General features: G+C 51.4%; 1 long non-coding RNA gene across 1 annotated transcript in view; it reads right to left on the bottom strand.

The window, feature by feature from the left end:
* Window positions 1-231: 231 nt before the first annotated feature.
* Window positions 232-23385, bottom strand: part of LOC130886135 (uncharacterized) — a 34149-nt gene continuing 10995 nt past the window's right edge. Inside the window, exon 4 of the long non-coding RNA XR_009058214.1 lies at window positions 232-335. This is a non-coding gene — a long non-coding RNA (uncharacterized LOC130886135). The remainder of the gene's footprint in view (window positions 336-23385) is intronic.

The raw sequence follows: 23385 nt of genomic DNA, 5'->3' as shown, positions 1-23385 counted from the left end.
TGTCCTGGGACTAAAGTGACCGCCTGCTTTCCACACCCTGCTGTCTCACCGGAGTCAGACAAAGGGTTCAGCTGAAAACTACACTTCCCAGCCCCCTTTGCAACTAAGTGTGGTCAATGCAGTAAATTTTGGCCAATGAGATGTAAGCAAATGCATGCCGCCCTTCCAGACTGCTGCCTTAAAAGAGAAGGAGCTGGAGCCCCCCCCCTTTGTACCTCTGTTTTTCTCCTTTCAGTCTTGCATGATGGCCGGAAGTCCAGCAGTCAGCCTGGGCCACAAAAAGACGCTGGGGTGGAGGTCACCTGTGTGGAAGGGGCAACTGAGTCTTTGGAGCCCTGGGGCAAGAGAAATGAGACCTGTGAGGGCTCACCACCACCATCTTGAATCCTAAAACTCTCCCATTGGGATGGTCACCTCACAGCCGATCCTGGGAGTCACAAATAGTTCGGGGGCATCAGCTCAGCTGTTCTTTTCCTCTCCACATAGCCGAGAGCTATAGCCAGCTGGGAGCCCTGCTGCCTCCTGGGTTTCAGAGTGCGGGAAGAGGCACACTGGGCAGGGGAGAACTAGGGAAAGGGCTCTGCTTCCTTCCCTGGCTCGGCTACATGGAGAGTAGCAGAGTAAACTGCATGGTTTCCAGGCTTAAACTTCAGAGTTCCAATTTGGCACCCGGAACTTCCAGGCTGTGGTTTCTCTATATTCAGAACTCTGCCTCCAGAGGTGGGATTTGTAAACTCAGTGTTCTCAGAATAACTGAGGGTGGCCTGAAGGGACCAGTCTACCGAAAACAAGGGAAGCCGGTCCTTCAAAGTTGGGGGCTTATACTGGTAATCTCTGCACGAGGCAGAAAGGGGTGATGAGGGCATCCTGGGATATACAGCAAATGCCAGGCCAGTCTGGGAAATAGTAGGAGACCTAGCTTCAAAAACTGAAAGGCTCAACCAAGTATGGTGGCCCGTGCCTTTTATCTCAGCACTCAGGAGGCAAAGGCAGGCAAATCTCTGTGAGTTCAAGGCCAGGCTGGTCTACGAAGTGAGTGCTAAGTTTAAAAAAAAAAAAAAAAAAAAAAAGACAAGTGGGCACTCTCTTGAAGTCCAAAGACAGCCTGGCTCCCAGCCCCACCCCTTCTGCGAGCGGGCGACCTTTTTCCCAGAACATGCCTAGCCAGGAAGGGCAGTCTCTCAGCCCAGGCTGCCCACCACCACCACCACCAAAACCCAATCCTAGGCTCCACCACCTCAACGCAGCTCCCCCGCCCTCTCTTCTTACTTCATCACACACAGAACTTTCTGTCACTTCCTACCCATTTTCTCCACCCAAAAGAGCTTTCTGGTGATTTTTTCTAATGTAAATTGGACCCCAAATCCCAGTCTCCATTTTAGAGCCTTCCAATGACTTCCCAGGTCAATTCAGAAAGAAATCCAGAGTCCTTTAGGGCCCTTTTATTCTCTTTCTCTGTCTGTTCTACCTTCCCCAGCCTCTCCCCACAATATCCCATCATGGTTTCCACCTCAGACCCTTTTCCTTGCCGTTCCCTCTGGTCAGCATGTTCTGTCCTGCCGGAGATATTCTCCAGCGCCTTGGATCCTCTGCTTCTCATTTTGCATGTCGGTTGGCAACAGCCTGATGTTGCCTTGATCACGTACCTGCCCACCTATCTGGTACCCTCTTCCCACCCTCTCTGGGCCCCTGTATAGGTACTCTGACCATGTGCTTAGCCACAGGCCCTGAGGCAATGATGCCTGGTACGTAAGAGATGCCTCATAAGTAGAACCCCACTCACACTGTTCATCTAGTCCCTGAAGCCAGGAAGGCCAGGAGCCGAGGATCGAGCTGGACTGGGTAGTTGACAGAGGTCTACCCTGGGCTCTTCCTAATCGTGCCCCCAGTTCATTGCTAGAAGCAGGGACCCTGAGTGTGGTAGCTTCCTCCCTTTGCGCCCGCCTTGCCACCTTCTGCTGCAAGGAGGCAGCCGCTGGTGTTTTCGCTCCCTCCCAGTATAGACGGATCCAAAACCCAAGGAGTTAAAATGGCTCTCCAAGCTGGTGCCTGCTGGGGGTGGGTCAGAATTTTCTATTTAGGAGATAGTTTCCCAGGCTTCTCCTGGTGTTAAATCATTTCTCCAAATTAGCGGGAATGCTCATTACCAAGCCAGCCACCTCCCATTAGGCAGGAAATGTGCCTTTCCTGTGGAAAGCCCCCTCCCAGTCCTGGGCCACCTCCTGTCACTCCCTGGAAGTGGAAGTGGATGGGAGCCGTCTGGAGCTATGGTCTTTCTGGGGTATGGGACGGGGTAGAGAGGGGGATTGGTAGATGAGACTTTCTGATTGGTGGGTCATAGCTCCCTTCCCGTTGCCCTCAGTCCTGTCTGTCCTTCCCTTTCTCCACTCCTTACTTCTAGGACGGCATGGTGACCTTGTGGCCCTGCTTGTGAGGTAGATGCTGAGGAGGACACTTAGAGCAGGATGTTTGTAAAGCACCGAGAGACCAGAAGGCTTACTTAGGGAAATTCTCTGAGGAGTTTGGTTCTCCCAAGCTCTATGATTTTGTTAGCCAAGGACTGCTCTGTGTTCCAGGTGTGTGAAACTCCGCACTGCCCGGCCCAATGGCCCCTTGAAGCCTCACTCAGGGTGTGTGCTCCCCTGCAGCTCCGTGCAGCTTTTTACAATCGTCTCCTAAGACTGTCTTCAGGGAACCAAAACTGATTAGAAGCAGGCTCATCCTGTGCAGATCGTATAATAAATAATGGCTAACAACAACAATAATAATAATCTTGCCGACATCTCCCATGCTGCCAGAGCAAAGTGTCAGAAGCACAATTATAGACTAACTGGTTTTGTTTTGTTTTTTAAAAAAACAGAGGCAACACCTGGGCTGTTTTAAAGTAGCCTCCTTTGACTCATTAGCGGGGCCTGTGCCCCAGGGCAGGGAACGCTCTTCAAACTCTGGCATTTTATCATACAGCAGCAGCCTACTTCATGCTGGATTCAGGCCCTTTCTCTTGAGTTTGGCAGGTGGAAGGAGTGCCTGTTTAATCTCTAGGAGGGGCCCCTTTTACTAATTTATCCATACAATGCTTCCTGGGCTCCTGCTGCGTGCGAACCTGTACTCAGAGCTGCGGATACCCAGAAAGAAAGCATGAAGAGCCTTGTTAGAGTCCACTCGGATGCAGTGGGGGCTGGGGGCAAGCAGACAAGACCCGCGGGGTAGCGGAAAGATACCATGGGGCACCCGGTGGGGTAAACAGGGAGCCCGCAGCCTGGGAAACGCATCTGCCCAGACCCACATGGACCTATCCGAATCTTGAACTTTCTAGCCTGTACGCAGGCTTCAACAGTATCTTAGCTGGGATCTAAATGGCAAGGCGTGTGTCCTGGACAGAGGAGGGGTTTAGTGGGATCCCGGGTCCAGAAGCAGAGCAGCGAGGCCAGGGGCTTGCTGCCCAGGGCGCAGGAGCTGACTCAGCCTGTTGATGGGTTTGGAAGGCCTCTGTAACACCTGAGTCCTCTTCCAGGAGCATCACTCTTATCCAGCCTGTCCCTTGGAGGAACTGTCCGTGGTAACATGCTCCAGCTTTGCCCTGCCTCCTTTCAGGGAAGAAAGAAGTGGGGACTGATGGACACCTCCTAGCCCCCCTCAGGTTAGTGTCCAGCTGGGTATGCTGGCCATGTGTCTCTTACCTGAGATGGGAGAAGACGTTGGGGGAGAAACTTCCATTCCCAGAACTAGTGATGTAGGTGTGAAGGTAATAAAGACAGCAGGACGGGAAAGAAAGGCTGGGAGTACCCAGGAAAGGACCGCTCCCAGCAGGCAGCAGCTCCCAGAACCAGGCCCTAAAGGACTTGGAGATATCTGTGTACTCTCTCCCAAGATCTGGGGAGATGTGAAATGCCCAGCCCCCACCCCCATTTTTACTCTACCCTCCCTGCTGTGCCCAGGCACCGAGCTCTGCAGTGTGTGTCTGCAATTCCTAGGCCACGATGGCCATACAGAGCCCAGAGGACAGAAAATGACCTCTGGGATCCCATGGAATATTTCTGCCATGCCAGTGCATACAGCAGCAGGTCAGCCCTCATTGCAAACTGCCTCATGTCTCTGTTATATCTACACAGCAGCAGCTCCTGTCTAGAAGGGAGTGAGAACTCATTTATTCTAGAACCAATACAATGAACATGGATAGGAGCACAGATTTGAGATGCCCTGAATACCATGAGCCAAGGTGCTGCCAGTTGCATGAAGTTTTTATAAATACAAAACCAAAGAAACTCATAAGTCAAGACATCTCTAACACACTGGTGGCAACAGCAGGCAGGTGGTCTCAGTCTCGCTGGGAAACCTCTGCCATAGGCCTCAGACATTATCTGGCAACATTCTTAGCTGTGGGGTTGGTAGAAGCCAGTGGTCTATAAAGTTACTATATTCCAAAGGCATGGGATGTAAGAGTGGCTATTGAGGAGGCTAAAGAGATTCCACGATCATTTTAACTCATCATAATCTCAATAGTCCTCATTAATCCATCAGTCATACAGAATCTGTAAGGTGTGGCTTCCCCACTACCCCAGCCCCCAGTCACTTCACTCATAACCAGCGTGCAGCAAACAAGCCAGAAGTCTCATCCCAGGGAGTGCGACACAGAGCAAGAGGAACTGGTAGGCTCAGAAACCGGGAGCAGCACGTGAATCTGCAAGAGGTTTCCAACTTTCCATTTTCCTGTGTTCTTGAGTGCCTCCCTGCTGGCACTAACATCAGACTGTGGGTCTCTTGTGTCTTCAGAGCCGAGAGGAACCCTACTTCCCTGAACTTAACCCCGATGAGATGGAGTTTGCCAGCAGGGACTTTCCAGGAGGAGTTCTGGAGCACAAGATGGTGTTGGTGTTGGGGGCTCTTCCAGGGAAGGCCCCTTTGTTCCTGTTTTCTCACTTATTTATTGCTTATTTTTGTAATTTAATTAAAATATAATTGTATAATTTCTCCCCTCTCCTCCTCCAAGTCCAGTCTCCTTCCTCCCATACTCCTCCTCTTTAACCACCATTGTTATGTATGTATACACAGGAATCAACAGGTAAATATAACCCACCGAGTCCATTTAGTACCTGCTCACTGTCTGTGTGTGGATGTGTCTGTGTCTGTGTTTGTCTGTGTGTGTCTGTGTCTGTGTGTCTGTCTATCTGTCTGTGTGTACTTGTGTGTGTGTGCTGAGTTTCTAGGACAAAGGAGCCAACTTTGGGCTAAGATGTGAACGACCAAAGGAGCCAAGAAAGACTGCCAGGATGAACGCTCTAGGAAGAAAGGACAGTCAGTTAGGAAACCAAGAGCAGGAAGTTCCTTAAAGCACACAAGGTATCAGGCCCAGCTTGGTGCAGGCACATCACAAGGGACACAGCCATTGTCTCTTTTTCTCAGAAAAAGCACAAGTGAGGTTTTCCCCTCCCCATGTAGCTCTCTCCCTCTGGCTTCCTGAAACTCACTATGTATGCCTTGGAACCAATCCTCCTGCCTCAGCATTTGGAGTGATGAAATTAAAGGCATGAGTTAAAATCCTAGTATAAAACTATACTCTTCGCCGGGCACACACCATTAATCCCAGCACTCAGGAGGCAGAGGCAGGTGGATCTCTGTAAGTTCGAGGCCAGGCTGGTCTACAGAGCGAGATCCAGGACCGCCAGGGCTACAGAGAAACCTTGTAAGAGTATGCTCTTCCATTTTGTTTTGTGGTTTTTCTGGTGCTGGGGATTGAACCCAGGGCTCATATCTGCGAGACAAGTGCTCTGCCACAGAGCAACAGCCGCCTGTCAGAAGAGAGACCCAGCCAGATAGAACCAGCATGAGGCAGTCATGTGCGGTCTCACTATGCTCCAGTCTTCCCCTGGCTACGGGCCACACACAGTGGCAATCCCATAAGATCCTGTGGCCTTCTGACAGCATGGAAGCCTCAGTCCATGTAAAATATTCTGATGTTCACCCTACGACAACATACACTCTCAGAACGGATTCCCACCGTTTAGCGATGTATTACTGTTTCCCTGGAGTTCTCTTCGGGAGACAGCGTCCTGTTGGGAAAGGGAATTCAGGGAGAGATTCCAGAGCCAGGCAGAGGGATGTGTGCATGCCAAACTCCATCACTCATCAGCTGAGCAACCTGGGCAAACAGCTTCACAGCTCCAGGCCTCCGTTCCACCCCTTGCTTGTTTGAGTGTGATTCTTGAGCAGGCCTGAACCCAGAATCTGGAGTAGACAGTGACTGCACGTCAGACCGTGCTCAACATTAGCTTTGCGGTATTTATCAGGCACGTATTCACCCTGAGCGAAGGGAAATAGCCCCAGTTCTGTGCTTACAGGGGAAGGATCTGTGGAGAGCAATGGATCAATGCAGTGCTGGAATTCAGCTGGGGTCAGGGCCACTCCAGGCTGTCCTCTCTGTTCGCCCAATCTCCGGGCCATCTTTTCCTTTCAGGGTCCCTTCTGTCCTCTTCTCAGTCCCTCAGCGGTGAGAACACACTGAGGACCCAGGTCTGGCCAACCTGTGCCAATCCCATCCCTCCAGAAATTGACCAAGAAACCCAGAACATGAACGGAGAGAGATCTGATCTGATGCTGCCTTCCAAGGCCCTGGAACCACTCAGTCCCAACACTACAGCAAGATCAGTGGCTTTTACTATCATGAGACAGCTGCCTTTGGCTCTTGCCAATTCTAATTGAGTTTCTGTCGCCTGCAGCCAGCATCCTGACAGCCACACAGTTTTGTATGCAATAGCAGAACTCAAATGTCCATAGGGCCTGCAGGCGGTGACAAGGGAAAAGGGCAATGGGAAGAAAGGATAAGGTGTGCGCGTTACCTCTTCTCCTTCTTCCCTGGAGAACCCCAAGCTTCCCAGCCATGCAGCTGGGTAGGATGCAACTTCAGAGTTAGCCAGCCAGGATTTCCCATCTTCCCTTGCACAGTGATAGGCTAATTAACACAGAACCACATGACCCAGTGAGAGTCCATGCTGCAGTTTTAATTTAGTTTTGAGACTTTTTTCCCCACTGGGCACAAGTAGGTGGCTTTCGAAGGCTCTGGCAGCCATCGTGTTACAAGGGAAGATCCTGCTGAGACAGAGCCTGCTCCAGTGTGTTCTAATAAACAAAGACTGCACTCATCACTGGAGTGTGGACTAAGCCACGTGTGAAGGAAGAGACATCCCCCGATGATTCAGCTACCTCAGCCAGTCAAGGATGTTTGGGCACAGACTTCTGGCTTCACTCTCTGTCATGTGTAAAGGAGAATCCCGTGTGTCTCCCACAGCACACAGGGGACACACCCATCCCCACCATGGATTCACTTTGTAGCCTGAGAAAAGTATTTGGTTTCTCTCAAGCTTCGGGGCAATCGAATGCAGGGGCCTCTGAAGTCTCAGGAACGAGGTTCTCGAAGGCCTGGGGATTGATGGAAGCCTGTTGGGTACATGGGCTGGAGCCAGCCAGAGAGCTCCACACACCCCGAAGGAGGCAATAACTCACCCTGAGCCCACCCCTGCCCTTCCCTCTGCCCATCGTGAGCAAGGACAGCCATCAATCCCTCTTATCATAGACCTCTTATTTCATCCTCTATCCGGCTGTCGTGGGTGTCACTCAGCACTCTCAGCAGAGTTATGAGCGATGGAGTGCCCGGGACTGGGCTGGCTGAAGATTCACGGGGACAATCCTGTCCATTCATCAGAAAGAGCTTTAGTTAGCTTTGGAGTCGCCAATGGGGGGCTGGAGGAGGAGGCTTCTCTGTCAATAACCAGGATGTCAAAGTCATGGAGAGGAGAGAGCGACACTGGTGGAGAAGACTCCTGGGTAGCAGTGAGAACAATCGCCGGGCCACATGGTAGGCACCGGGACCTGTTCTGGAAGATGTGGATACACTCCTAAGTCAGACGAGCGGTTTATTCAATACTTGTGGCACAAGACCAAGTAACGCCGGAAGATAAGGAGACCAGCTTGTCCCCCAAGTACTCCAAAGAACTTTAAAATTCTATGTCACACACATCTCTACCCTGCTTATTACAGTTACTATGAAGCCCCCACTTCTGGCCCTGCTTAGAATGCCCTCTCCGTATGCCTTCGGTACCCTTGGCCACCACACTTCGGGCCTCTTGCCTCTTCCTGATCCTTACACAATCAAGCTCACACCTGTCTCGGGACCTTTGTACTCACAGTGCCCAGGGCTCTACAGGCTGCCTTCCCTTCCATGCTTAGGCCTGGCTCCAGGGGCAGGGAGGGCTTCCCTAGCCCTCACTGCTGTCTGTCTGCCACGTGGTTCCATTTCATTTTCTTCACAGCTATTAACCTTGGTCAAAGATGTCTTACATTTTTTTTCCTTTACTTGAAAAGAAGCTGCCAAGAATTCTACTGCCTGAAGGAAGGGTTCTGTTTGTCCTCAATACTGGGAGGTCCCAGCCAGCACCTGGTGCGTTACTGGGTGCCACAGACACACAAGAAATAGAGGTTACCCACACATAAACTGCTGCCCAACTGGGTACTTCACAGCCTGGCACCAAGCCTGAGTGTTTGGAGCGAAGCCTGCCTGAACTCTGGGCTTCTGTCCAGAGTCCTGAGGCTTAGAGCAACCCATGTCCCACCCAGAAGCCTCTCTTAGAGACAGGGAGGGAAGACATTGGTTCTGGGTGGAAAGACTGTTTTGTGAAACCGGGAGGTTGCCATGGTAACACTTCTTTATGCAGCAAAGACCCCCCTTAAAGTTACAGAGGAGAGGGCGCAAGTCAATGCGCATTGACCAATAGCTATGGGACCCTCGGCTGTGCACAAGGAAGGACTCTCAAGTCACCCCTGCCTGTCCTTCAGTTTGATCTGGCAACTCTGCTCAGTCTGTCCCTTAGCATCTTCGATCGTCCTCAGTCTTCTCCCCTCTGAGGGCTCAGCAGCACTTACCCTGGGGTGCAAAGGAGAGGAGCTGAAGGTCAAGGGTCGTCCCAGGCAGTGGACCCAAGCAGGGAGCTCTCCTAGATGAGGTGTGGCAGCCACACACGCAAGCACACTGTAGTGCATATTTGCTTGGATGAGTTAGTGGGACCAGCACTCACCCAGCCGCAGGAGGCTGTGTGCAGTTCTCTGTCCGTCTCATAAGGCTCAGAGAGGCCGTACTGGGCAAGAGATAGCTGCAGAGGTTTGATTCAGATGTCCCCCACAGAGAATTCAAGCTTGTAACCACACTGCCATCCCAGCAATCCTCAGCACATACGGATGTGATGGTTGCCATTGCTGCGTTTGCTTAGGGTCAGCCATGTTCCTGAGCACCTTTGCTGTTCCATACAGGGAAACAGGATTTCAGAGGCAAAGACCATGACTCAGGTGGCAAAGTTGGGAGCTGCACCCCTGCCCAGAGGCCAAGTTCACGCCCTAACATCAACAGAACCCGGATAAGCACTGCCGACACAGCCTTTCCTGCCCGGCAGCTCTAGGCAGCCGTGGGGCTGAGGGAACAGAAACCTCACCCTTGGGACCTGGGGAGTCGCTAAGATAGCTTTTGGGAACCGACCTGTGACCTGAGACAGCTAGCCTTGACAAAACTAAGGAACAATGCAGCAAGCTGCAAAAGAGAGCAACCACCAGGTGATACGACATGTCTCCCCACTGTGGAGCTCACATGCGCCCTTTCTTCTTTAAACGTCAATGCTCAGCCAAAGCCCAAGTGATAAAGGTGGCACCAGGAAGATAAGAAGACAACAAATTACCAGCTTTGGGTCACCACTGACAAGCCCCACATGCCAGGCCTAGAAGCATCACTGGGATTTGGTCCCCTCTGCTTTGAGTCTTCAGAACCAGGCAGAACTGGTACCATTGACATCACCACGGTCTTTCAGAGCCCAAGCAACTACCGTCTCCGTCCACACATGCGCCTTTGATGCTCTCTCTGGCCCTGAAACCCTGGGAGCCTGAACTTGCCACCGACACGGAAGGAAAACAGCTGGCCATTTTTCATTGAGGGCCTTGGGACTCCCTAAATTGAGATTTATCTTTGGTGTTGCTTCTATCTGCTGACTCCATCTTCAGGGTTCAGGCAGGTGTAGGACCAGGCAAAGGGCTCTGCCACGTCCTCTCTCACCCACACAACAAATGCAGGTGAACTTCTGCCTCGCCACACCCCAAAGCCTTGCCATGCCCCCCAAACCTTGCCACGTTCCTCAGTCGCCTGTACTAATAGAACTTTCACTGTTGCTAATGTTTCAAAGTTGATTATTTTACATTTATTTACTTATTTGGGGGTGGAATGGGAGGCAGAGCTGACAAGAGTCTGCTCTCTCCTTCCTCTCTGTAGTTTCCAGGGATTGAACTAAAGTCATCAGGCTTGGTGGCAAGCACCTTTACCCACAGAGCCATCTCGCTAGCCCGTGTTTTTAAGTTTTATGTGACGTTACTTAAGCAGTAAATCTGGACTGGAAGAAACATCAAGAAACTTGGTGCTTGTGAAGAAGAAAGGGAGGGATGGGGGAAGGGACAGATGGCAGTGTGCTCTTACCCTCCTCCCTCCCTGTTCACTGCAGACTGTCCATGCTTCTTTCTCTCCCCATCCTCGGGTCTCTTCTCATCCTGACCCTGCGACCTCCTCCACGGCTCCAGGCCCCATCCCTGCTACTTGCACGCGGCAGCCCCACCCAGAAGTTTCTTCAGCCCCACCAGCTCCCTGAAAGACAGAGGCTGCTTCTCCACAGCCTGGAGTGACAGTGCCCCCCTCAGGCCAAATTCAGCCCTGGGCTGTAGCAATTGGTGTGACAAAGACAAACACCCGTGGGAGAGATTAGGAGGACTTGGGCAAGCCTCCATTGGCGACCCCAATTTCAGATTCGAACTCAGGTCTCCAGAGGTGAATGAGAAGAAATGGCTAAATTAAAATGCTAATGACCATCCCCAGCAATTCGTTACCAGACCGCCGCTGGTATCTATTATTAACAGCTTCTGCCACAGCCCTGGCTTGCCCAGAGACACTGACGACTTAGAGATTCGGGTGCAAGAGAAAATAGCTTAAGCTGTGTCGGCACTAAGCACACGGCGATGCTGGTGTCGCCTGGCTCTGCGTTCCTCCCAGAGAGAGGAGCAGAGACGCCCTCTGAGGAACTGAGGACGCCTCCAAGCTGTCCCATGGAGGTCCCTCAAGGGATCTCTCCAATTTGAAGTGGTTACATCAGCAGACGGAACAAGGTAATATAAACTCCATGTCTAAATGGATCTGCAGAGCACTTCACGGCTCTCCAGCATCTCCATGCTCTCCCTCCAAATCACACTTGTCTTTTCTTTTCTTTTTTTCATGTGTGTATGTGTGTGTGTGTGTGCGTGTGCCAAACACTGAAGCCAGGGATGCCATGTTTTTATTAACTAAACTTGGAGTTTGAAGGAGGCAGCTGGAGCTGTGAGTTCATATTGGGTTTTATAGTCTGAGTTGACGAGGATGACTAACCAGGTCTCCTTCTTCACTTGTTAGCCTTTAGCCAGCCAACTGGACCTCTTTCCATGCATGTACTAAATTCCCCAGGTTTCCAGGGGACCTAGCTGGCTGCTTCCAGTCTCGCCATCGAGGAGGCATCTACCAGGAGACGCTGGACAGACAGCATAAAGGAAGACTGTGGAATCTTGGGTATGACAATCACACAAGCATCTAGAACTGCCCAGGACAGGAACAACTGGAGAACCACCACAAATGGGCTGCCCGTGCGTGCTTAAGCATTGCCGGGGCATAGATGATGAGGATGAGCTGGAGCTGCTGTACTCTCTTTCTGTGCCAGAAAAAGTCCAGGTAAGGTTCTATCCTGGCTGCACACACACCACAGGCACATATTCTCTCTCTCTCTCTCTCTCTCTCTCTCTCTCTCTCTCTCTCTCTCTCTCTCTCTGCTCCGAGAATGTGAGACTTTAGGAAGCAGATTTGCAGATTTCAAGGAAGGAGTTTGCTGATGCAGAAAAAGATGCCCCTTGTATGAACTGTGTGTGGCACTTAGGGGAACCGCATCTGCCACCTATGCCTGGGCTGTCCCTCCACATTGACGCCCAGTAACAAAACAGAACAAGTCTCAAGAGATACCTTGGGGCCTTGACAACAATGAGGAACCTGCCCGGACCAAGGCAGTGACTGGGCGACAGGAATAATGGAAAGGCATGGGACAGAGTAGGTGAGAATTCCAGGATGGAGAATGCCTGCAGACAGACGGGAAGGCAGAACTGCCCGAGGTCTCAGTCCTCAGTGAGGACAAGGTGGACATCGCTCTCCTTGTGTACTCCCAAGCTAGAGGCCAGTGGGTGGCCTACAGAGGTTCTCCACTCCGCATCACCCTGGTGAGAGGCTGTCCCAGCAACAGTGCTACTCTGTAAGAGTCTTACCCCACCCCTCTGTGTTCAGGGGAGCAGAGACGGGGTCTGCCTGGCGTGTCGGGGGCAGGGACGGGGTCTGCCTGGCGTCCCTGGGGCAGGGACGGGGTCCCAGCGTGTCTGGAGCAGGGACGGGGTCTGCCTGGCATCCCTGGAGTGGGGACGGGGTCTGCCTGGCATCTCTGGAGCAGGGGCGGGGTCTGTCTGGCGTGTCTGGAGCAGGGGCGGGGTCTGTCTGGCGTGTCTGGAGCATGGTTCCACACATGGAGGATTTCTATGGTTTCTTACAGTCAAGGTGATGGGGTACACATCCAATGTCAAAGACAAGAATGCCCCTGGGTGGAGGAGGAATTCGCCTGCTCCTGGGAACTGGTTCTTAAGGGTTTGTGAGCCTGGCTGTTACACAATGGGTATTTAGAAGTTGACGGGAATAAGTGAGTACACCAGAGCTCTCCAGAACTCCCACGCGTGGCTTTTTATCTGCTTCACTGCTAGCTAGGGCACCCAGTTCAACAGCCACACTCTAGCTGAAATCTTATTTTCTATGTTTAAAAAGATTTATTTTTAGCTGGGCATGGTGGCACACACCTTTAATCCCAGCACTCAGGAGGCAGAGGCAGGTGGATCTCTGAGTTCAAGGTCAGCCTGTTTTATATAGGGAGTTCAAGAACAGCTGGGACTACACACAGAAACCCTGTCTTGAAAAACAAACAAAAAACAAACCAACCAAACATAAAGATTTCTTTTGTTTTATGTGTAGGATTGCTTACCTAAATGTATGTAGGTGCACTGTATAAGTGCCTATAGAAGCCAGAAGCAGATGTCAGGTCCCCCAGGAACTGGAGTGTTACAGGTGGTTGTGAGCTGTTGTGCAGAGGCTGGGAACCGAACCTGGTCTTCTGCAAAAGCAGCTGGAGTTCTGAATTGTGGAACCATCTCTCTAGCCCGTGAAGTATTGCTTTAAATCTCCAACTATTTTACATTTTTAGATGTTTTACATTTAGGTGTGTGTGTGTGTGTGTGTGTGTGTGTGTGTATGTGTGCCCCTTTATGCCACATAGCCTGCGGGAGTTGGTTCTCTCCTTCCATTATTTGGGTTTTGGAGATCAAACTCATGTTATCAGTCTTGAAGACAAGCACCTTTACCTGCTGAGCCATCTCAGCCAGCTGCAAATATTTTAAACGCAAGGAAACACAGCTGGGTATGCAGCCCAGTTAGGTGTGCTACATTAACCAGGCTTGGTCACATGCACTCTAGAGATAGAGGCAGAAGGACGAGAAAACCAAGGTCAGCCTTGGCTACATAAGAAGCTAGTTCGAGCTACATGAGAGTCCCCATCTCAGGACAAAACAAGGAAAGTGTGACTTCTACAGCTTATCCCCTCATTTCCCCTGTTGGCCACGTCTCCTCTTCAGCACCTCTCTTCTTCAAGGCCAGGATCCCTTCAGGAACAGTGACAAAGGGGTTAACATCTATCGCCCCTCCATCCCTGGTCCTTGGTGCACCACCTGTTCTGGCCTCAGGCAGGGCATAAACATCCCCAGTGATAAACAGCCCCACAAGTGGCCATGCCATCATGGGAGCCCTGTGCTGTCTCCGCCACCTGCTTCAGCTCAGCTAGAGGAAGGAGAATGGGTGGAGGGGCTCCTGCCCCCGTCAGAGTCATCCATCCTACGTAATTAGCTGCCACAGACAATGTACACCTGCCAATGGGAACAGAGTGTCCTCTGCCCCACCAACCTTGCAAACACCCCTGCCCAGGACCTGCCTCCTGGGGCTGCTGGGGGATGCAAGCAGGCTGGGCGGGCATCTGCCGGGCACGGGGACTCTTCACAGACCAAAACCATGACAATTCTTTCAAGACTGGAGCTGCCAGGCCCTGCTGTGCCAATGTGCTTCTTCCCCTCAGAGCCCCTCAGCCGTCCTCCCCTTTGCAGGGGAGGACAATGTGTTTCCCAGACAGCACTGGTCACCCGCCCCGTGTCATTCTTACCTGAAACTGTTTCTGTTGACACTTGGTGGCTCAATAATGTAGGAGCAAATGGAGGGAAAGCAGATGTTTCTTTGTTGTTACAAGAGACTCCCAAAGAGAGACTCTGCTTTCTCTGAGTGCTGTGGTATCTAGATGTTAACCTTGGAGACACAGAAGTCATTGTGGCCATGGAAGAGAGCTAGACTCAGGTAAGAACTGACATGCCAATAATATAGAAAAGACAGGGAAAGAGCTGGGGTTGCTAGGCCTCTGCTTTCTCATCCCTGGGGGTGCTCCTCTACACTCCCCCTAGGACATGAGAAAGCTCAGTATCCACTTTGGGCTGGACTGGCTGCCAAAGGCTGTGGGTCCTTACCCAGTGGAACCCAGCCCCACCGCTGCCCTGCTTTGGGCTGTCCTTGAGGTCTGGCCTGTCATCTGCTTCTCTCCACAGAAGCAAATACAGGTGTGATCTGTCACAAACACCAACCTGGCTCTCAACACCCCTGCCTGGCTCCACTTGAAGCCTTTCTCTAGCACCTTCAGGCCACTCCACCACAGGCCAGAAGTGATAGAAATCAATGTCCCAAGAACAGCCCTGAGCCAGCAGCTGATGGATCTGGCTGTTTAGCACCTTATGCCCCCATCCCTCAGGCAGAAAAAAGATAGGTGAGCTCCCATGGTGCAGACAAACTCAGGCTGATCATAGCTGGAGCCAAGTGAGATGTCCCCGTGCCTCCCATTCCCAGTTCCTCTTTCTCTTCCCTGGGTACACCTGCAACCTCGTCACATGGATGACTTCTAGGGAACCTGAAATGAGAATGCCTCTTCCCTCCATCCTTGAGTTCCTGCTCTGCTGCAGATACATCAGAGAGCACAGGAGACATGGTGGCCCCTGTTGGGGGACAGGCAACAAACCAGAACGTCATACCAACTGCTGATCATCTCACACACAGTATTAATGGGGGACATCGTTAGGATGGATGGTACTAGAAGCATTAAGGTTTGTTTAGGAGATAAAAGGGGAGGGTTGAGCCTTACAAAGAACTCAGGAAGAACGTTCCAGACAGAGCACAGCAGCGGCGAGCACTGAGGTCTAGGAAGCCCTGTAGCAGAGGAAGGTGAGCCAGGAGGAGTGGGGGGAGGGGAGGCAACTGAGGCCAGAGAAGGGAGCTTCTACAGCACAGGAGTTCTTTGTGAGTCCAAGGGCAAGGCAGGGTTGTAAGAGGGAGGGAGGAACTCGCTCAGGAGAGGCAGCAGCCCTCTGCTACTGGGCCAGCTGTCCGTCCTTCCTTCCTTCCTTCCTTCCTTCCTTCCTTCCTTCCTTCCTTCCTCCCTCCCTCCCTCCCTCCCTCCCTCTTTCCCTCCCTTCCTCCTTCCCTCCCTCCCTCTTTCCCTCCCTTCCTCCTTCCCTCCCTCCCTCTTTTTCCTCCCTTCCTCCCTTCCTCCCTTCCTTCCTTCCTCCCTCCCTTCTTTCTTTTCTTCTTTGTTATCTTTTGTGTGCAACCATGTTCTTAAAAAATATGTAGTTCACACAAAATATTTGATTTTCTTTTGACTTTTTCGTGTATATACATCCTAAGTTTTACTCATCCCTCCCCCTCCGTGACTTTCCCTTTTCCCCCCTTTCCCCCCGTGGCACTGGAGTGCCAGGGACCATCCTTATTCTTCATGCCACCACCTGAGGCCTCCTACTTGCCCCACAAACAGACTGCAACATTCTAGATCACACACACGCATGCACACATGCACACACATGCATGCATGCACACATGCACACACACATGCACACAACCCCCCATCACCACTCCAGGCCCTCCCCAACCCAGGCTCCTGAGCACTCAGTGGTGCAGCAGCTTTTTCCAAGTTTCTCAGCTCACATTAACCATGTCCCTTTTCAGTCAGCATCTGTCAAGAAACCCTTGAGAGAGCTGAAGGACGCAGTCTGGCCCTGCTTACAGGCTGGCTGTACAAACAGAAAGGTCGCTCCACATTTTTCAGGTGCACTAGGTAGCAGAGCCCGTGTTTGCCGAGTCCTAGACCACATCAATAACAACAGACCTATCCAAGGGAGACTCATAAGTCTTCCATGGAAACAAGGCTTTAGATCTCACTGCTACCTCTGCTGGGCCAGGCACCACAGGCTCACAGGCATGTCTGCTGGGGACAAAGTGGAAGAGTCCTCTTCATCTCTCTGGGTGCACAGACTGTGCCTGATCCCCAGAGGAAAGAAAAGAAATCCTCTTCAGTCAGAGTAAGGAGGGGGCTGGAGAGATGGCTCATGGTTAAGAGCACTTGCTACTCTTGCAGAGGACCCAGGTTTAGATCCTAGAATCCATATGATGGTTTACACCATTCTTAATTCAAGTTTCAGGGGATCTGATTTTTCTGACTTCAATGGGCATTGGCACACACATGGTGGACATATGTAGGGGTAGGCAAAACACTCTGCATAAGTAAATAAAATACACCTAAAACAAAAAAGGAATAACTTAAGGAGCGGGGTAGGGTGCTACACACCTGTCACACCAGCGATCAGGAAGATGAGAAAGGAGAATTGAGAGTTTGAGGCCATCCTGGACCATATAGCAAAAACCGAGCAAACAAACAAAAACAAAAGCTGAGCCATTCTGAGTCCCTGATGGAGCCGTGGACAGAGGTATCAGAAGAGCGTAGACGGGGTGCTGGACTGACATTTCCAGCTCTCGGGATCTGCCTTATCTTCCTAGAGCAGCTGATTAAGGTTATGGCTGTGCACGCATTCTGAGGGGCTGGAATACAGACACGCTGTACTGCCGCTCCCCTTCTCCAGTGTCTATGTCCTTCCCCCTCGGAATCTTTAGCAGGCCCACAGCTGCTCCCCCTCTTTGTTCTTTCCAACCTCCCCACTTTGGGCCACAGATCTTGGTCATAAAGGGGGATACCACCTCCCTCTGGAATTCCCTCCCACCACTACCCCCACTCCTCCCCATCCCTCCCCCCATCCTCACCCCACCCCACTGCAGGAGTCTGCATCTTGTGGTCCTGATGGAGAAGAATTCCCACCAGGGCCCAGGTAGAGCGAGTAGAAGCCAAAGTTTATTTTTAGCTGGAAAGAAAGCACAGCTTCCAGGGAGGAGAGCAGAGTGAGCTGAGAATGCCAGCATGGCTGCCTCTGGAGTCTGGACCTCCGAGACTTGCTCTGCCAACTATGTCTCTCTTTGTCCACACCTGACGTGGTCTCTCTTTCCTGGCATAGGAGAAGCGTGTTTACTTGCTTTTCTTCCTTCTTTCCTCTTCTATTTTTCCATTTTTATTTGATGTGCATGGTATTTTTAAATTTTATGATTATTATTATTATTTATTTTATATGTATGGTGTTTCTCCTGTTTGCATGTCTATATACCACGTGCATGTCTGGTGCCCATGGTAACTGGAATCGAGCATTAGATTCCCTGCAACTGGAGTGACAGACAGCTGTGCGCCACCGTGTGGATGCCGGGAACTGGATCTAGGAACGCTGGAAGACCAGACAGTATGTTTAACTGCCAAGCCTTCTCTCCAGCCCTTAAGGGGAGATGTTCTTAAAAGCCGTCCTTACCCACAATTCAGTTTGCTACAACTAGATGAACTTGATGCAGGAATATATAAAATCTATTTGATGCAGATTTTTTTGTAAAGGAGTAACTACCCACAAAGGCCAGAAGTTTACTAGGGGAAAGGGCAGCAGTGCCTTGCGTGTGCTCCTCGGGGAGGGTCTGTAGGGAATGCAGGAGCCTTAGTTATTTTTCCCAGAGCCCAGGCCTTTGTAACTTTGTCATTCCATACCCAGAAGCAAGTTTTCTCATGAATGTTCTCTGGAGTTCTCAATGTTTATAGTTTATATTTTATCCCTGACATTTGTTTTAACTGGAACACCTCAATTATGACCATGACGCTGCTCGAAATTCTGGGAAATGGCCTCAGAGGAAGAGTGGCCCTTCCTTTGCGTCTGTCCTCACGGCAGCTGGGCTCGTGCCACTGCCATTAGTCAGGGTTCTCCAAAGGAATGGGACTGACAGAATGAGAGTGTTTGTAGTTGAGCCTTGTGCTCTTCTCCCCAACCACACCTAGGAGCTGTCATGTCCTCATTTTCGTTCACAGGCTGGGCTGGGTGTACATATTAAAAGGGTTTCATTGGTTCCACTGACTCACACAAAATGGCGGGAAGTCAACAGTGACTGCCTCACACTGGAGAGGCTGAGAATCAGTCCTGAGGCTGGAGCTGAAGGCCTGGAGAATCCCTGGAGAGTTGCTGCCTGTCAATGTTCTATTGCTGCAAAGAGAAGCCACGATACGGCAACTCTTACAAAGGAAAACATTTAATTGGGGATGGCTTACAGTTTCAGAGGTTTAGTCCATTGCCATTGTGATGGGGAGTGGGGAGCACAGCAGCACACAGGCAGACATGGAGCTGAGAATTCTACATCTGGATCTGCAGGCAGCAGGAAGAAAGGGATACTGGGCCTGGCTTGGGCTTTTGAAACCTCAAAACTCACCCCACACCAGTGATGCGCTTCCTCCAACAAAGCCATGCCTTCTAATTCCCACCAAGCACTGCTACTCCCTGACGACTAGGCGGTCAAACACAGGAGCCTATGGGGGGCCATCCTTATTCAAACTGTTAGGTCCCAAAAAGACTCAGGACAAGAGTCTGCCTGGCCTCTAGGCCCTCCCACAGTGTCACAAGAACCCTGGCTCCTCTCAGCTCTGCTCACCCCGCCTCCCACCCTAAGCCTCTCCAGCCCAGGAACTTCATTTCCCTTCCTCCAAGCTTTTCTGTCCTACATAACCCTGCCATTTCAGCCATGTGTTCTCTTGGTCCTCCACTCTTGGCTCCTTGTCCTGCCTCTTGCCCCTCTCTCTTCCCTCACCCACCCCACTCTCTTCATGGCCTGACTCGGTCCACTTCTTTCTCTCCCTGCCCCGGACTCTCTCAGATGCCTCTGGCTGCTCCCTCCCTCCTATCTACAATAAAACCCTTCTCCTCAACCACACCTAGGATCTGTCATGCCCTCATTTTCATTCACAGACCAGCACAGTTGCTGATCTTCAGTCTACATCGGAAGCCTGGAGACATAGGTTCAAACACTGGTTATGGAACACCTCAGCAGCAGCGTAGATGAACTTGCCAGAGAGGGTGAGAGCAAGCAGGCAGAGAGCAAAGTTTCCTTTGTTCAAGTCCTTTCATCTGGGCTGCAAGCACAAGGTGGTACCTACAATTAGGATCCAGTCTTCCTGCTTCAAATAATATGAGTAAGAAAGCCCCTCCCTCTCAGGGGCACCTGAGGCTTGGATTTTAGTTGATTCCAGATGCAGTCAGTTGATAACCAATTAACAACCATGATGGAGAGGTGTATGGAGCAGAGCCAGGCCACTGATGCTGCTGAGGGAAGGGATGTGCTGTTCCTGGCTCACATCTCCAGACTCCCAACCATCTGAAAGATAAAATCACTCTTGCTCTCACTGTAGCAGGGTTGTCCTCTTTCAAGTCATTTGCAGCCAAACCTAACCCCAGCCCTGGTAAGAAAAAAAGAAAAAAACAGACATCCGATCTGTCTGTCACAGAAGCCCCACCCTCTGTGATCCACTGCTCCATAGGTCTCCAAGGAAGGGGACAATGGGTGGAGGCTACCATAACCCATAAGTTGAGGTGAGCTGGAAGGTGCTGTGGAGGACTAGCAAGTTCTAGAAAGGCTAGGAAGCTGGATTTGGGGATAGGAAAAGCAAAATGACCAAAGGCCACTCTTGAGAGAAAGGACTGGAATGACTTGCTGGTGTCTAGGATGGAAGAAAGCCAAAAGCCAACCAGCACAAGAAGGCATGATGGGCAGGGGAGGGCTTAGGGCTCCACTCACGCCACCAGAGGATTTGGGGTCTCGTTGTACCTGAGCAGGTAGGAGGAGACCGCGTATCTGACAAAGACCAGCATCCATTCTCCCTCCTCAGCACTCAGGAGGTCTACCTCTGAGAATCTCTTTCAGTCTACCCCACCCCAATGTCAGGGCTCAATGCCACGTGACTCGGGCATGGCCAACCAGGGGGTTTGCCATCCTTCTGGTGTGTTGATAGATCACAGTTGGACGCCATGACCCAGTAGGTGACCCACCACCAAGTCACACAGACTTGCAGCATCTGTTGAGGAAGAGGCAGACTTTCCTCTTCCCATTTGCTACCACACAAGCCTCGGGATGAAACCACAGTGAAAAGGAGCATTGCTGGGAGGCAGCAAAGCCTCTGGCTCTAGATGGCTTCAGGCCTGACACTGCGAGGCCCTGAGCGCCTGAGTAGGAACGTTTGCAGGAAAGCCATGACTTTCCACGCTGTAAAACCCCCCTTGCGGCATTTTCAAGTAAATTTAAACTTCCTCCTCTCTGAATAAGCCCAGATCTCATGAACAGGAACCGTAACAGGTTGGTACACTGCCTGCACACAAGGCCCACAAAGCCAGCTTCTCCTGCCATTGGGAAGCCAGCACCGAACATCCAGTAGGCGCTCACTAAATGCTGGTGGAGCAAATGAATGACTGCGGAGAAGCAAGCTAATCGTTCATCAAGTTTATGGATGACATGAAATTGGGAGCAGTTTCTAGCCAGAGGTTAAAATCATAAAGCAGATTGGCTTTCGCAAATGAGGCTGTGGCAAGACAGAAGCAGAATTGGATGACGTTCATTAAGTAACCAGTTTGAGGAAGTCGTCGCCGGGAGGATGTGAAAGCTGGAGACATAAATGGTTCTGCGCACGTTGCCACACAAGCTGTGGGTGGCAGGCTGGACAGTGAGGGAAAGAGGTTCATTGCCAAGGGCTGGGCTAGAAACAGGGTCAAGGTCAATTCATACTCGAGAGACACCCTTGTCCCAAGACCTGCATTTAGGAAGCCACTTGGAACTTTGCATTTGGGGAGACAGACATCTCAGGCAGGAACAGACCAGAATTCAGAAATCAGGGTTAGAAATAGAGGTTGCTACACTGGCAGGAAGAAGAAAAGCCCGTGCTCCAGCAGACTGTAAAGGTGGAAGTCATCCCCAGGCTGGGGAGGATCCGGTGCCCCAGAAGAAAAAGGATGCGCAGGGAGATCAGGGCAGTACCCCACCCCCACTGCAGCCCGGAGCCCACCACCCCTGCTGTTTACACTTTTATCGTTTGCAATGAAAACCATGATGTGTGTGCCGCTGTATTGATTGTGCCTTTTAGATTTTTATGTCATTGTGGAAAGCAGCAATTATAGTCGTCTGCTCTGGAGGGAGCAAATGGCCCCGGGGGAGGACTTAAAAGGCAGCCCAAGGGGTCTCCTGATCAGGAGCTGGGGGATGGAAGGGCTGCTGGAATCTGAGAAAGGGGAGGTTCAATGCACCCTCTTTCACGGCCATGGAGCATTTATTAGGTGCCTGTGGTATACCAAATACTCCGTCCTTGTCCACGGCACCCCCCGCTGTCCCCCATACCAGCCTCCCAGTGGCTTCCTGTCTGCATCTAAAACAGATCCACTCTGCATGCACCATCTGGTTCACCTCCCATTCCCCCTTCACTCAATGCCCATTTGCCTCTGTGCCAAGGCCTTTCTTTACTACCACTGTTCCCTCTGCCCGTGCTGCCCCCACCCTCTACTCTGTCTGTAGCTACACATTCAGGTCTCAACCGGGAGCCACCTCCTCAGAGTGCTCTCGTGAAGATCCACGTCATACGTGCCAACTGTCTGCAACCCGTCACCTTCACCTCCTAGCGTCTCCAGTCAGAAATCTCTGCTTACACAGTTGTCTCTCCCCCTCCAAAGGCGATAGGCACAGGGGCCTCACTCTCCGTTCTTGGCAAAGGAACTCTTGGCACACAAGCTGGATAAAAATGCCTAGCCTGGTTAATAGCAGAGAGTGAGGTTCAGAGATTGTAGCCAAATACCCACAAAATACCATCTACTGCCCAAGAGTGGTTGGCTACAGACGCCTTGCTCTGTGGTAATCTCGAAGGCTTTCCTTGGGAGTACTTGGAGATTGTCACGTACGCGAGGTGGCTGCTGCTTCCCTTGTGATCATTTGCCATTCAAAGCAAGAAGAGGAGAAAAACAAAATTCAAATTCTGTCTATCTCACCTTAGGCCCCCTTTTTTTAATAGGACCTTTTCTATTACCAGGGCATCATTCAGAGATTCTGTCTCTGGCTCATTAGCTAGATCCGAGCCACCTGCTGCAAGGCAGACTGGCTGGCTATACCACCCGCTGCAAGGCAAACTGGCAACCAAGGGCTCAGGTTCCACACAGGTGAAAGCAAAGAAGATTGGGTGGGTTGGGTCACATTGTTGAATAAAGAATCGCAGGGATGGCCCCCAGAGAGGTGTGGTGTAAGCAGCAGAAGTGAGACTTGACCCCCTGTGCGTCTGACTCCAGTATGGGTCTGCGCCCATTTGCCACACCCTGGTGTTGGCATCGTGGCCCCCAACGAGAGGAAAGGCAAGTCATTCAGGTGTAGCAAACCAGCCGGTGTAGGGCCTGCATGTTTGATTGGATGTATGCTGGCCTTTCCTCCCATAGGCAGCTTCTGGGCAAGCAGTCCACTCAGGACCTGACCCCACCCATTTGTCCTCCTCTGCCTTATGTGCTGGCTGTTCTTTGTGCAGAGTCCCTGCCCACCCTGCACTGCTCTGCTGGCCCTCTGAACTCAACCTAGAGACCAAGTCCTCTAACTCTCTTTGTCCCACAGTCATGTGATACCAACAGTGTGCCCGGGACAACATAAGGAGTCGGATCCTGCCCTTGCAGAGTCCACACTCCGGAGGTGGAGAAAGACGATATACGAACGACCAAGGAAATCGGACCACACACAGCAGGATCAATGCTGTGGCCAAAAGCAACAGGCCACATTCAGGAAAACCTGGCTAAGACGTTGTGGCAGAACGGCACCCCTAAAGATATTTGCATCCTATTCCCCAAACTCTAGGAGTTTTACCTGGCCAAAGGGAAGTTAGTTTGAAGCTGGAATTAGGGTGTGTATAGAGAATTGGACTGGCTTCATGTTTGGTTCCTTATCTAAAGGCTTGGAATATGCAGGCATCTCTG

This window comes from Chionomys nivalis, chromosome 13 (assembly GCF_950005125.1).
Source record: "Chionomys nivalis chromosome 13, mChiNiv1.1, whole genome shotgun sequence".
Classification (NCBI taxonomy): Eukaryota; Metazoa; Chordata; class Mammalia; order Rodentia; family Cricetidae; genus Chionomys; species Chionomys nivalis.
This window is presented reverse-complemented; position numbering and strand designations above follow the sequence as displayed.